The sequence below is a fragment of the Ornithodoros turicata genome, chromosome 2 (genome assembly GCF_037126465.1).
Source record: "Ornithodoros turicata isolate Travis chromosome 2, ASM3712646v1, whole genome shotgun sequence".
Lineage (NCBI taxonomy): Eukaryota > Metazoa > Arthropoda > Arachnida > Ixodida > Argasidae > Ornithodoros > Ornithodoros turicata.
Genome location: NC_088202.1, coordinates 73,647,981 through 73,660,967, shown reverse-complemented (window position 1 = coordinate 73,660,967; position 12,987 = coordinate 73,647,981).

Genomic DNA, 12,987 nt, shown 5'->3' with positions numbered 1-12,987 from the left:
GGCTACTCCCGCCGTGGAGCTGCAGGGAAGAAAGGACTCCGTAATATGCACGGAAGGTCAACCAGACTCGTCACAATGGATGAAGGTCGCGGAACGCGAAACCTACCTTGTCACTGACCTCGGACCGAGGTGTAGTGGAAAGTGAATGTGATTGTTACTATTACTCAGGATTTGGCAGTCGGGTGGGACTCTGGTCTCCCCGTGTAAATAAACCTGTATATAGTGTACTCCTAGTCTACGTTTGCTTCATGCACGGCCGTCAAGGCACCGACGAACACCAACCCCTTCCCCCGTCATTACCATCATCGACTAGGGGAAAATCTTACTACCAATTTGGGAAAAATGTGATTCGTGACCCTCTTGTGATACTTGACAAAGCTTGGCGTCTAAAGGGAACCCTTAAAATGCAACCGTTAGCGGCAATTCTACTCAGTCATTCATTGGGAACTCCGGGCAATGGCTGCAGCGCGTCAGACAATTTTTGACGGGGAGTTTTTCACTGTCGTTGCTGAAGATGGAAAGTCGATGAACATAAGTAGAGGAGGCAAGCAAGCTGGTGTATATGACTGAACTGAAAGATCTCCTTGAGTCCGAGGAACAGGGTGGGGGTGGGGGGGGGGGGAGGACTAGACAGGACAGACAGGGGAGAAGAACCAACAACGACGACTCAAAAGCAGGAAATGAACACTTTATTCCACATTCAGAAAGTGGAAGATGCGATAACAAGTTCATTTGCTTGTTTTGAGTTGTCTGTCTTCTGACTCGGTAGACGCCGTTTCGTAGGGGAGTTTCTGCGCCACTTCAATGTTTTCATGTGGGATGTAAAAGGCTGCTGTTGATCCGCCTTGAGACACTGATCCATCGGTGTACACAGGGAGTCGTTGAGAGTAAGCTGAGCTGAGGTGATCCAGCGTAAGTTGATGAGCAACAACGGGAGGTACAGAGTTTTAATTTCTTCAGAAGACCAGGAATGTGGTCACATACAGGAGACCTGCTAAGAGTCCACATTGGCGGGGCATAGGAACGCACTGATGGTGTGCTGGGGAGGCACACTCTCAGGCGGTCAACAGCGCTGCCAGCTAGAGTCCGGACAGTCAATACCGATGAGCCGAAGATAATGGTAGGGGTACTGTGTGAGGTACCGCGCATAAATCCGGAGTGTTTCCACGTCCCGTAGGACGCCTGCTGGCGTTTGGCATGTCTCTGCCAGGACAGAGAAGGCCCTTCTGGGAACTCCCAAACAGACGCGGAGGCTTCGGGCCCGAATATTGAGAAGCTCGCGCTCTCCGGATACGCTGAGGCCGTGTAGAATAGGCAGGCTGTACCGCAATGTGCCCGGAATCAACGCTGTGTGCACGTGACGGAGGTCAGCGCATGAAGGGCCCCGCGACGGTTCCGCAATACAACGTATACAGCATTTATAAAACCGCTTGTGTTGGTAGCTATTGTTTTTACGTGCCGGGACCACGTCATGCCGCTGTCTAATCTCATATCCAACAACAACAACAGATCCAATGATGCACAAAGTCCAGCAGTGCCCCACTAACGAACACAGGGATACTTTTGCAATGAGCGTTGTGTGAATGCCATGGCAATGGTCTTAACAGGGGAGACCGATAAGCCTCGGCCAGCAAGGTATTCTACAATAGAATCCAAGGCGCATTGTAACCGGCGTTGGACAGTGTCTCGACGGGTGGCAGAGGTCCATATGCAGATGTCGTCTGCGTACAGAGTGATGCGGGTATGATCATGAAGCTGGGTGGGAAGCGAAACCATTATAACATTAAAAGGGAGAGGGCTCAATACACTTCCCTATGGAACACCACGACGGACGGGATGGAAAGCGGTGTCACCTTCAGCGGTGCACACGAAGATGCGTCGGTCAAAGTCTTGGATTCATGAGACTGCGCAACCTCCTACTTCAGCTTTTTGTAGCGTCGCGACGATGGCACTGCGCAACACGTTGTCATACGCTTTCTCTACGTCGAGAAAAACTGCACCCTTGAGTTTACCTTCATCCTTCGCTTGTTGCACTTCAGCGACGAGACCGAGTACGTTGTCAATTGCTGAACGTCCCTGACGAAAGCCCGCCATGACCTCAGGAAAAAAAGCGCGCGCTTTCCAGGTACCAGTTCAAGCGGCAGAAAACCATGCGTTCCATTGTCTTCGCAACGCAGCTTGTGAGGGCGATCGGGCGAAAGGAATCAATATTATGCGGCGACCTGCCTGGTTTGAGAAGAGGAACAACCATTGCAGTTTTCCATCCGCGTGGAACTTCACCTGTATGCCAGGTTCCGTTAAAGAGCCTCAAGAGGAGCCGACGCCCACATAAGGGAAGATTCCGGAGGGCTTTGTACGTCACCTGGTCAGCTCCAGGCGAAATGTGCTATGGGGAATTCCTCAGGGCAGATTCAAGCTCGACAAGCGAGAAAGGTACGTCCAAGGCAGTCTGAAGATGAGTCCAGCACGATAGGGATATCACGAGCGTGGTCAGGCGAGCGCAATACTCCTCAGCGATCTGCAGAACTGAGCGCCCGGAAGCTAGTGATAAGGATAGGAATCGGTACCGCTGAACAACTGGGCAGAAAGCGCCCTCAGCACGGTCCAAATACGGGACATCAGTGTACGAGGTGACAAAGATGCAACGAAGTTCCGCCAGCGGTCGCGCGCCAACTTACGTAGGCTCCTTTGGATTGCCTTCTGGATCTGTCGAGCTTCAACGTGATGAGATGGAAGTTGGGTGCGACGAACTCTGCGCTCTGCGCGACGACGGATGGCGCGGAGCCTCTCGTATTCGGCGTCAACCGAACGGGTCAGAAAAATGAACGGGGACGCGGACAACGTTTGTAGCAATTTTCGCTGCGTCAGTGATAGCCCGAGAAAAGCCACCTTCACTGTCGGGCGTATTGGCCGCGAAAGAGGATTCCAGAGCAGTTCTGTAACTCTCCCAGTTGGTCCGCATGATGCAGTGACTAGCGTGAGGGCGGTGGGCTCCACGGATGTTAAGCAGTATTGGCAGGTGGTCACTCACGAGCGTGTCTACGTCAACGCACCGGGTGAGACGATACGCTACCGATGCGGACACGGCTGTAAGATCCAGGCACGATGAAAGTAATGCGCCTTGGATAAATGTAGGGGAGCCATCATTGAGAAGCCTAAGATCCCGTTCTTGAAACAGGGCGGCAAGTCCTTCTCCTCTCGCCTCCGAGCGTGTTGCCTCAGATGACATTATGGGAATTGAAGTCCCCACAAACCACATACGGAGAGGGAACGCTGTCCAGGTAGGTCGCCCAAATCTGCCACATTATAAATAGTTGCCGGCGGGATGTATAAGGAGACGACCGTGAGGTCAAGGGAAGCCCAACGAACGGTACAACATACGTATTCGCCAGCCCCTGTCATCCGCACGTGGTTTTGTATTGCAGGTATATCGGAACGCACGAAGAGCGCTGCTCTGCTTCTTCTTAGATTGAGTAGCTATATACACTTGGTGTGCGATTTTACAGCTCATTGGCAAGCCGGTTTTCGTCACCACCACCACCACCACCACAGCTCATTGGCGTTACCGCCTGAGACAAGTTGACTCTCCCAGATGCTGTCACTGCCGCTGGAAGATCTAGAGCAAATCCTTCTTCATTGCCCGCACTACCAACCTTCCCGAACCACACTTTCAGGGTATCTTAATCAGCTGGACTCTCGCCCCTTCACTTTGTCAAAATTACTTGGTCCATGGCCAAGTCCAGCCCAACAACGCTCCACCCTCAAAGCACTTGTGACCTTTTTGGACAACGTAGGACCTCGGTCCTCACTGTGAGGCGACTGTGAAGCATTTCACCACATTTCCACCAGCAATGGGGTAGAGTATCGCCCCCGGCGATGAAACTCCCCAGTTATAATCACAACAACAGATAAATTAATGATGATGAATGGGGAAATCCGCCACATGAGGTGCGGCCAAAACATAATCACAAAATAAAGTTGTTGTTGTTGGTTATTGATGCTGGCAATGCAGCGAGGATTGTGAAACTAGCCTCGACGAACTTGTTGATTCAGCGTCTCGCACATTTATAATTTGTACGGGCATTAATAAATGATACAGCCTACATGTTACCACGATCCCTGAATACTCTTTCTGGTCAGGAAACTCCGCTCGAATACAATAGACAAGGTCTCTTAGAGACAATTGCTCCCGCGTAGTGGTGATCGCGTCCAGAGGTAGATACCCTCGTGGAGCATACGACGTTTCCGCAGCACTGCGTGTTTTCAGGGAAGATTTGATCAGTTTTTTTTTAAGTTTGTTTCATGTTTAGAGAAATTCTCGAACCGGTTCTGAACCGGTAAGATTCAGATGTCAAATTCAGCAGCGAAACTATAATCGCGTTGTACTATTTAAAATGATGGAACTGAGTTTTATTTGAGAGCGGCCACTGCTATCATAACTCAGAAGGAAATTTTTGGGATTGCCCATAAGCTACATTTACGAGAACAAGGTGGTGGTATCTGGTGACAAATAAAGAAGAACTGGAAAGAGATAACTAGGCAGCAAGGCAGTGAGTCAGCCTTTCGCTTGAAATTCAGGATGAAGACAAGGAAACGAAATGTTTTAGCGCTACACGGCCATGAATGAGCTCTAGAGTCATGTAGTGTACGATCCGCAGAAACTGTTGATGCAATGCAGAAACAAGGTGTCAAAAAAAAAAAATGAACAAAAGAAAAAGAAAGAAAGAAAAAGAAACAAATACGAGGATAAACTGCCACCTCTAGCCTGCCATGTCAGGTAGACCTGGAAGATTTGATACACTGAAAGAGAGTTTAGTTTGAGCTTGAATGTAAAAAAAGGAGGGTAATTGAACTCGTCACCCGATGAATTCTGCTACTCACATATTTGTGAGCTCCTTACTCACATAATGAACCCCACAGAAAGGAAAAAAGAAAAATGAATAGGTAAAAAAAGAAAACCCTCATCTCCTCCCTCTCCCTGCTTCCGACTCAGCAGAAACTAATGGGTATGAGCGGACTTCGTTTACGAAGCCGACATGGCATTACATCTTTCCCCGAAAGTTGTACCCTAAGACATGCTGTTGTATTGACATCATGTTGAACGATCTATAGTGTTTGATACATATGTCACAGTGATCAACTTGGAGGAGATCAACAAATCACGCTCATCGCAGTACTTCTCCAATAAAGGCTGTTAGCGAATGTTTTCTGTTTATTTCCATAGACCAATTCACCGCTGTTTTGTAGACAAAGAAAAAATACTTAATTTCTCGTCAAGTTACGGCTTCCCTTCCACGAAAAACACAGTCATCACGGTAGGCGGTAGTATGGTTTGGCCAGCAGTCATCACGAAATGCTGCGCGCTCGAGTCAGGCGAAGTCTCCTTGATCTGATCTTACATATCAACAGAGTGCAAAAATTGCAATAAACGCCAGGGATATTTAATAAAAGAACATCTGCTCACGCACGCGAAGCGCAAGCCCCAAAACAGAAAAAGTGTACACTTCCGAACACCCGCAGAAATACTATGCAATCCTGCGGCATACATGCAACACTTGCAATCCATACGTGCAGGCACCGGCGCACACAAAAGTCTCCCCCGATGCGCCACCACGACCGATGCGCCACCACGCGTCTTCGGGGCGCGGTAAGCGAACTTCTCGCCGGAGTTTCCTGACCAGAAAGAGTATTGAGGGGCCGTGATGTTAGTAAGCAATGGTACGCACAAGAGAAGCAAAAACAATTTAACCTTCATGATGTGGATCTAAACGAGCTACGAGAAGCGCCTTCAGACATCTGAGTCATCCCAAGCAACGAACAAAGGTTGGGCCGAGCTTGGCAATAGTTAGGCCTTAGGCCCTGGCCTTGGTTTGTACATAATCGGCCAACAAGCTTGTTTCTTGATACGGATCTGTACCCTGGCCAATGACTTGCCAAGCGCTGGCCAGCCTACATTGTGCCAAGCTTGTGCCAAGATACAGACCAAAGCATTCCCGCGGCGTCGCTCATATTCATACTCAATTGTCTCGCGGCGTAAGGTAACGATTTATCATTCTTTCTTTGTTGCTCGTATTTCCCACAACGGACAGTGAGCACGGCGTTTTAAAGCACAAAAATTTCCCACAACGGGCAATGTGCACGGCGTTTCAAAGTGTAACAAAATAAAAATGGAGAGGGAGAACCATAAAAGCTCGCAAGATGCCCGAGACCACTTGCACCAAACAGCTCACAAAGAAAAGCAATTGCATTTCTTTCCTGAGGAAGAACAGATACTATACATAGGTTGCCTCGAGCTTCCACAAATTCGAGAGTCCTGTTTGCCTGTTGGTCAAAATGAAGGGTGCAGTGTCTGTTTAATTTGATGCGTGCACAAACAACACTGAAATGATGAATTGCTTGTCGTATTAACTCACCATGAAGATAACGTCTCTGTTTCTTAATGCTTTTGGTTTGAGACATTCACTTGGTCCATCGAAAGTCGAACTTATGCACTGCTACACCATTCCGCGTTGCCCTCTCCCCAAGGCGACATACCGAGATTAGACCAAGCTTGGCAAGAGCTTGGCCTGCCAACCTAGGCGTGCTTGGCAAGTGTTTGGCCAACGAGCTCGTTTCTTGGTACGAATCTGTCCCCTGGCCGACGGCTTGCCAAAAATCGCTCTTCCTATCACTGTCCAACATTGCGCCAACGTTGGCTGGCCGAAGGAGTCGTTGGCCAGCTGTCATCCGACTTTTTGCCAACCGTTGCCATCGGCCATTGTTTGCTTGGGATGTGAATACTAGGGTCACCGAATAGCTTCGCTCAGAGTATGGCATTCCTTTTCCCCGGCACTACAGGGTTATTCTAGCAAACGTTACACATTTCGACCGCACTGTAAAAATAGAAGACTACATTTGGCCCATCCCACACTTTGCAGACTGATAGCCATTTATCTGAAGTTTCATTTGAATTTTTTGTAAGCGCTATGGTCATGTAGAAAGAAAATTAAAAATAAACCAAAATCTCGCCCCATGCATTTTCAATGGCCTATCCCACACAAACACCGCCATTTTTTCTTGTGTCTGCTTCACGTTCACATCACTTCACACAGGTAGCGCTGCCTGCAACGATGTGACATGCAGATTCTGACTTTATGCACCAATCCTCTTGTTCTGTATGCTGGTGCCACCTGTGTGCGGTGAAATGAAAGTGAAGCGCACACAGCAGAAAATGGCGGCTTTTGAGTGATATAGGCCATAGAAAATGCATAGAGTGAGATTTTGCTTGTTTTTTAATTTTTCTTCTACAGGACCATAATGCTCACAAAAAATTCCAACGGAACTTCAGACCAATGGCTACCAGTCTGCAAGGTTTGGTGTTGGACAAACCCCGTCTTCTATTTTTAAGATGCGATCAAAATGTGTAACGTTTGCGAGACTAACCCTGTATGTCGACAGCCGTCTGCATTGCGTATTTAGCGGGTGCCTTCTGTGACGTGTTGCGAGACGAGTGTAATGTCGAAGCGCCTCTATCATGCGGAGGGTCGGAACGTTCGATTCCCGTGCTTCAGCCAAGGCCGGCAGGTTCGGTGTAGCTCTTGGTACTCCGAGTCCGAGGCAAATCTTCACGCTCTTTGTCAGGATACGCTGTAGGTAAGTTTCAGATGTCGCAGATAGACCATGAAGGACGGTTAAGTGGTATGCCAAAATCTGTCGAATGAGAAACGCGTAAAGCCCAAGCATAGAATGGCATGTCGCTCCCCATCGTGTTTCACAGAGATAACGGAGAACGTTAGTCCTAGCGTCAGCTGGATCTTCTATATTCCGGACTTCGGCATTCCAGGATAATCTAAGGTCAAAGATAATCCCGAGGAAGCGATGGTGAGTCACCCGTACTAAGTTGGTTCCATTCATGTGCAGGGTGAACTTTGTGAGGTGCCTCCTGGTGAAGGGAAGATATACAGCCTTTTCCTTGGATATGTCCATCCCTCGTTCTGTTATGTATTGTGCTACATTATTAAGCGCACACTTCAACCTGGTTTGCAGCGCCGGTCATTGTTTGCCGGACGTCCAAGTGCATATATGATCTGCATACATGCTGAGATGCAAACCTCGCGCCAGAACCTTAGGGAGATCTGCAAGCACGAGATTAAATAAAGTTGGACTGAGTACTCCTCCTTGCGGAACCCCTGCAACTAGCCTGTAGGTGTTGCTGTATTTCCCACTTGTGCGCATAAATACTGCTCGGTCTGATAAGTAACCAGCAAGCCACCTCAGCATGTGGACATGGACTTGCCGTTCATATAGAGCACCTGCATGTGGCTTACGGTGTCATATGCCCGTTTTATGTCCAAGAATACGGCCACTGTGATGTTCCCACAGGCTTGCTCCTCTTCAATGTGCGACACGAGGTCAACGATGCAGTCCATGGTGGTGCGCGCTCACCTGAAGCCTGCCATAATACATGAGGAAGGATTCTTCTGCTTTCTAGGAACCACTGCAATCGGTTTAGCACCATCCATTCCCCGATTTTGCTCATGCAGCTCGTTAAACTTATAGGACGGAAGTATTCAATGGCCCTTGTAGATTTCCCAGGCTTGAGGACAGCAACAACAACAGTCGACTTCCATGTCGCAGGGACAACCCCGCTGATCCATGATCTGTTGACTAGCTGCAAGAGGATAGTTCGAGGCTTTGGGACCCAGAATTTTGATAAATTATGCCGTGTACGCCTGGCGCAGAATGACGCCTGTATCTGTGAATGGCTCTCTCCAGTTCGGTTGTTGAGAATTCGGCATTCAAGGATTCATCGGTAAGTTACCGACCGGAAATCAACCGTGTTTGTGATCGCGGCAACTGCTAGCCGGTATGAGTCAGCGGCTTACAGAATCAGAAGGATTCAAACGGTGTAGACAAAACTCGTCGCCCACGCTATAGATGCGGCTCTTGAGTTTATGGTGGGTTATTGCCTTTTTTTTGTTGTTGTAACGCTAATGTGATTCTATAAGTCCCATGAATTAGCAATCGCATTAGCATTGTTGTCTTTGCATTGGTGATTTCGTGGATAATGTGGTAACACTTCGGCGTGAGTAATAATGACAACCGTAATGTTATTTATAAATTACAGTAATGCATACACATCTGTATGTCAGGGCAACACATTGTGGGAGGAGAGTGATGAGAAGTGTGACTTCAAGAACGTTCTGAAGCCATGCCGTGAGTTGAAGGCATGTGATGTTTTGAGAGCAGTGAAACGACGACACGGGAGGGGGGGGGGGGCGGCAGGTGAAGCCATTTCATGAGTAGAATTCACCTGAGGCTCAAGTGCAGTGAGGTCTTGAGGAATTATGAGTTGAATTAAGTCATGTGATGGACGTGTGAGCGAGACAGTTTAAGAGGGGATGTGAGTGTGTCTGGAGAGTTGTACCTGGTGACGGCAACGTAGCGATGGACAATGAAGGTTCTTGTGCATGAAGTGAGTTTGAACTAAAGAATTCTGTTTGACGCCGTTGCTGACCGCCAGTGGGGTGTATCCTTATAGTACCTTTCCTTTTCTTTAATATATCTTCATATCCCCTCCCCTTATTTCACGCGAGTTGCTCCGAAAATAATGCCTCCTAATTTATTTCGCATGCCCACGACGCCAAAAGTGGAAGTTTGCGGTTCTCGTATGAAGTTTGAACCTTCCCATTATTACCTCATAAATTCTGTTGCCGTTTTGTATGTGGTTGGACAACATGTGGCAGCAGTGGCTCGTTTCTGAATGGCAGCAGCTATGTGAAAGACAATGTGTTACTTTCTGGGAATGAACACCGCCTCGACCAACTCTTCCGCACGAATAGGTAGATTCGGATCAGATGATTGTCTTAGGAGCTTTAGGTCGGCTTCATTCTATTGGAGACGATGTTGAGCAACTTGCGATATTGCAGACTTCATGCGAAGTGGGTGCCACGGAGCCTTGCAGACAGTAGAGGAACAGATGTGAAAGACCACTGAGTGCAAGTGTGTTAAGACCTGGTGAACCAATATGAGACCGAAGGTGACAGTTTTCTGACCATCCCTACGGACTTCGCGCACTTCGGGAATGAATCACGCGGGCAACATTTCCCTGACAACAACGCTGTAATCGCAGGTGTTGAAAAGTGGCTGAACCCTGCTGGCGTAGCTTTTCACGAGCGTGGCATGCAGGCTCTTACTCGTCGAAATTTTGCGAAAATGCATCGCCAATATTGGTGACTATGTGCAAAAATCGAAGTTTGTAGCCAAAGACTTGGTCCAAATTATCCGCAGTCTTATATGCAGTCGCCACACAAATATAGCTAGGCTGACAAACGTTACGTGTAAATCTACTCCAATCACCTTACTTGCTTTGTTCAGCTGTGTTATTGTTTCTTGTCCCTGTATGTGTTGTAATCTTCATATTCAAAATTAGTACGCATTATTTTCGGAGCAACTCTCGTTCCTATGGAGAGAGAGAGAGAGAGAGAGAGAGAAAGACGGAGACGTATAAAATCGCACTTGTGCAGCTAGCTGCTCCAGAACATTCCTCTCTGCGGAGCAAGTGGCCCTCGAATGTCTTTCTCTGCAGCACTGCTTTGACATCATGTTTCCGACGTATCTTTCAGTTTTTTTTTGCTCGTGATAATCTGCCGTTGTCTCGTTTTCCGCCCTGCGTAATTGTTTTCAACCAATGCAGATATTTGGTGAAGCCTATATTGACCAGTATCTATAGAACTGGAAAATTATGTGGACCGCAGAGCGATGCATTCATAGTCATGCCATCAGCCTTCTTAAAACAGACGACAACAGATACGACTGTCTCTCAGCGGCTAACTTTTCCACCAGCGCACTTCCTTGGGATGAGCTGAATTGCTATCCCGAGACGTTATTCAGAAACTGACTCTGAGGTTCTAGTTGAAAGAATTATAGCGCGCAGGCGGTCTGGAATAAAGAAATCGATCGACGCGGAGGCAGTTCCAATCAGAGTGATCCTCCTGCACGTTTCACTAGCCACTGCATTGCAATTGGCCTTTTTGTTTCACCCACCGCTGAACGTCAAAGGGAAACTATTTTGCCTGAGAGAACGCGACTTTCGGCGGTGTCTCCTCTCTTCTTGTTTTTTATTACAATGCGAAACCCTTTATTTTTCCCCCCATCATTTCCTTTATAGTTTTTGACGTAAAATTTAAGTCTTTCCGATTGTTTATGTGGGTGGGTACTTAAGAAATTTCGTGTAATGTTTTTGCGTTACGGTTTGGTGTAGGGTTAAATTAATTAAATTAACGTGGTTCTTTGCAAATTAATTATCAATTTAAATAATCAAGCAGAATCAATTAACTAAGTTAAATTACAAATCAACAAAGTAAATTCAACGCTCAAAAGCTCGCGGACTTTCCCACAGAGCCCTCCTAATGCATATTGAAAACCTCGAGACTAGGGACAAGAAAAATGACGTACAACAAGGTTTCAACATTCAGACCTTGTGTTGTGTTGCATGTCCTTAGCGGCGGTGAATCGCCCACCTCATCATCATCCAATATATGTGTGTGTGTGTCCTTTTTCGCTCCTCTGATTTTTTGTGACACTTTTGAGGAGGGATAGCGGCATCATTCTGTACAGTGGTTGGCCTTCGGCGTCCTTAAAACGACGCAACGCGGTTGGCTCAGACGGGATCTCCAATCAGGATCTCAAGAACCTAGGCGAGGACGAGCTTTACGCTCTCCTTCAACTATTTAACAAAGTCTGGACCCCTGGATGCATACCGCCTGACTGGAAGCCCACTAGAATGATACCTGTTAATTCCTTCCAATCGTCCCATTGCTCTAACCTTGTGCGTCGGCAAGCTGTTGGGAGCATATAATTCACAAGAGACCGTCTTGGGTCTTGGAGTGAGGCAATCGCTTCCCGGATCACATTACAGCCTTTCGGAATGGCTGGAACGCATCTGACACAATTGCTGAAGAGGCTACAGGTCTAAAGCACACTGTTAAAACAGATGGCGGTGGTGGTGGTGCTGAAAGAGCTCGCTGTTGTCGGCCTCACAGAGGTGCAACGTCACGACTAACGCTCAGTGGGGAATGTGCGTCCTGGGCAGACTTCTAAGGGAACTGTGCCGACATTGTTGTCCGCTCAGCAAGACATCGCATTCCAGAATCCTTTATTGATAGCGATCCCCATGGTGCTTCCTACACTCGCGCGCTATCGTCTCTGCGCGACACCACATTTCCCCCTCGCGACGAAAACAACGATAACGCACACAATAAACTCATTCAACAAAAACCCAAACGTTGGGGTCGCTTCCTCGTTCTTGAGCTACGTCTAGGCTGCACTTCCTGAGGAGGAACGTCCACCTTGTCCGTCTACGTATGTTGAGTCGTTCCGCTCGTGGTGGCAGAGTTTTGAGCACGTTCGTCGTCAGCTTGCCTGGACGGGGCTGTGGCGGCCCCGGATCCACATCCGTTGTCATCCGGCCAACTGGGGTCTGGAGAAGTCCGATGAGGGCTTTCATCCGAAGGTACGTTCCACATAGCCACTGGTGTTCCATCCGATCCGGTAATGGGCCTTCGCAGTAGTTTTGGCAACGCTTCTTTCGGAACCTTAGAAAGCTTGCTGCTGTTCCAAATTCTGTTATCGTCTAGAAGGAACGAATTGTTGCTCCGTTTTTCGATGATCTTTCTGGGTTCGGAGTACTGGAGTTGACCTTTATAGATGTGTCCAGGAAGCTTGACACGCACAAAGTCGACTGGTTCGAAGTGTAGTTGCTTTGCTCTTCTTTTTTCATCAACGTAAGCTTTAAGACGGGCTTGTTTCTTCTCAATTCTTTCTCGGAGGCGATTCATTTCCGATGCTGGCTCGGTAAAAAAATTTCATGTTGGAAAACCGATGGTGTTTAGTCGTGTTCGTTTGTCTCTTCCATGTAACAGAAAAGCTGGAGCTAGTCCCGTTGACGCGTGAGGTGTAGCACGATACACCCGATGTATTCCAGTACGGCCTCTTTGATTGGACGGT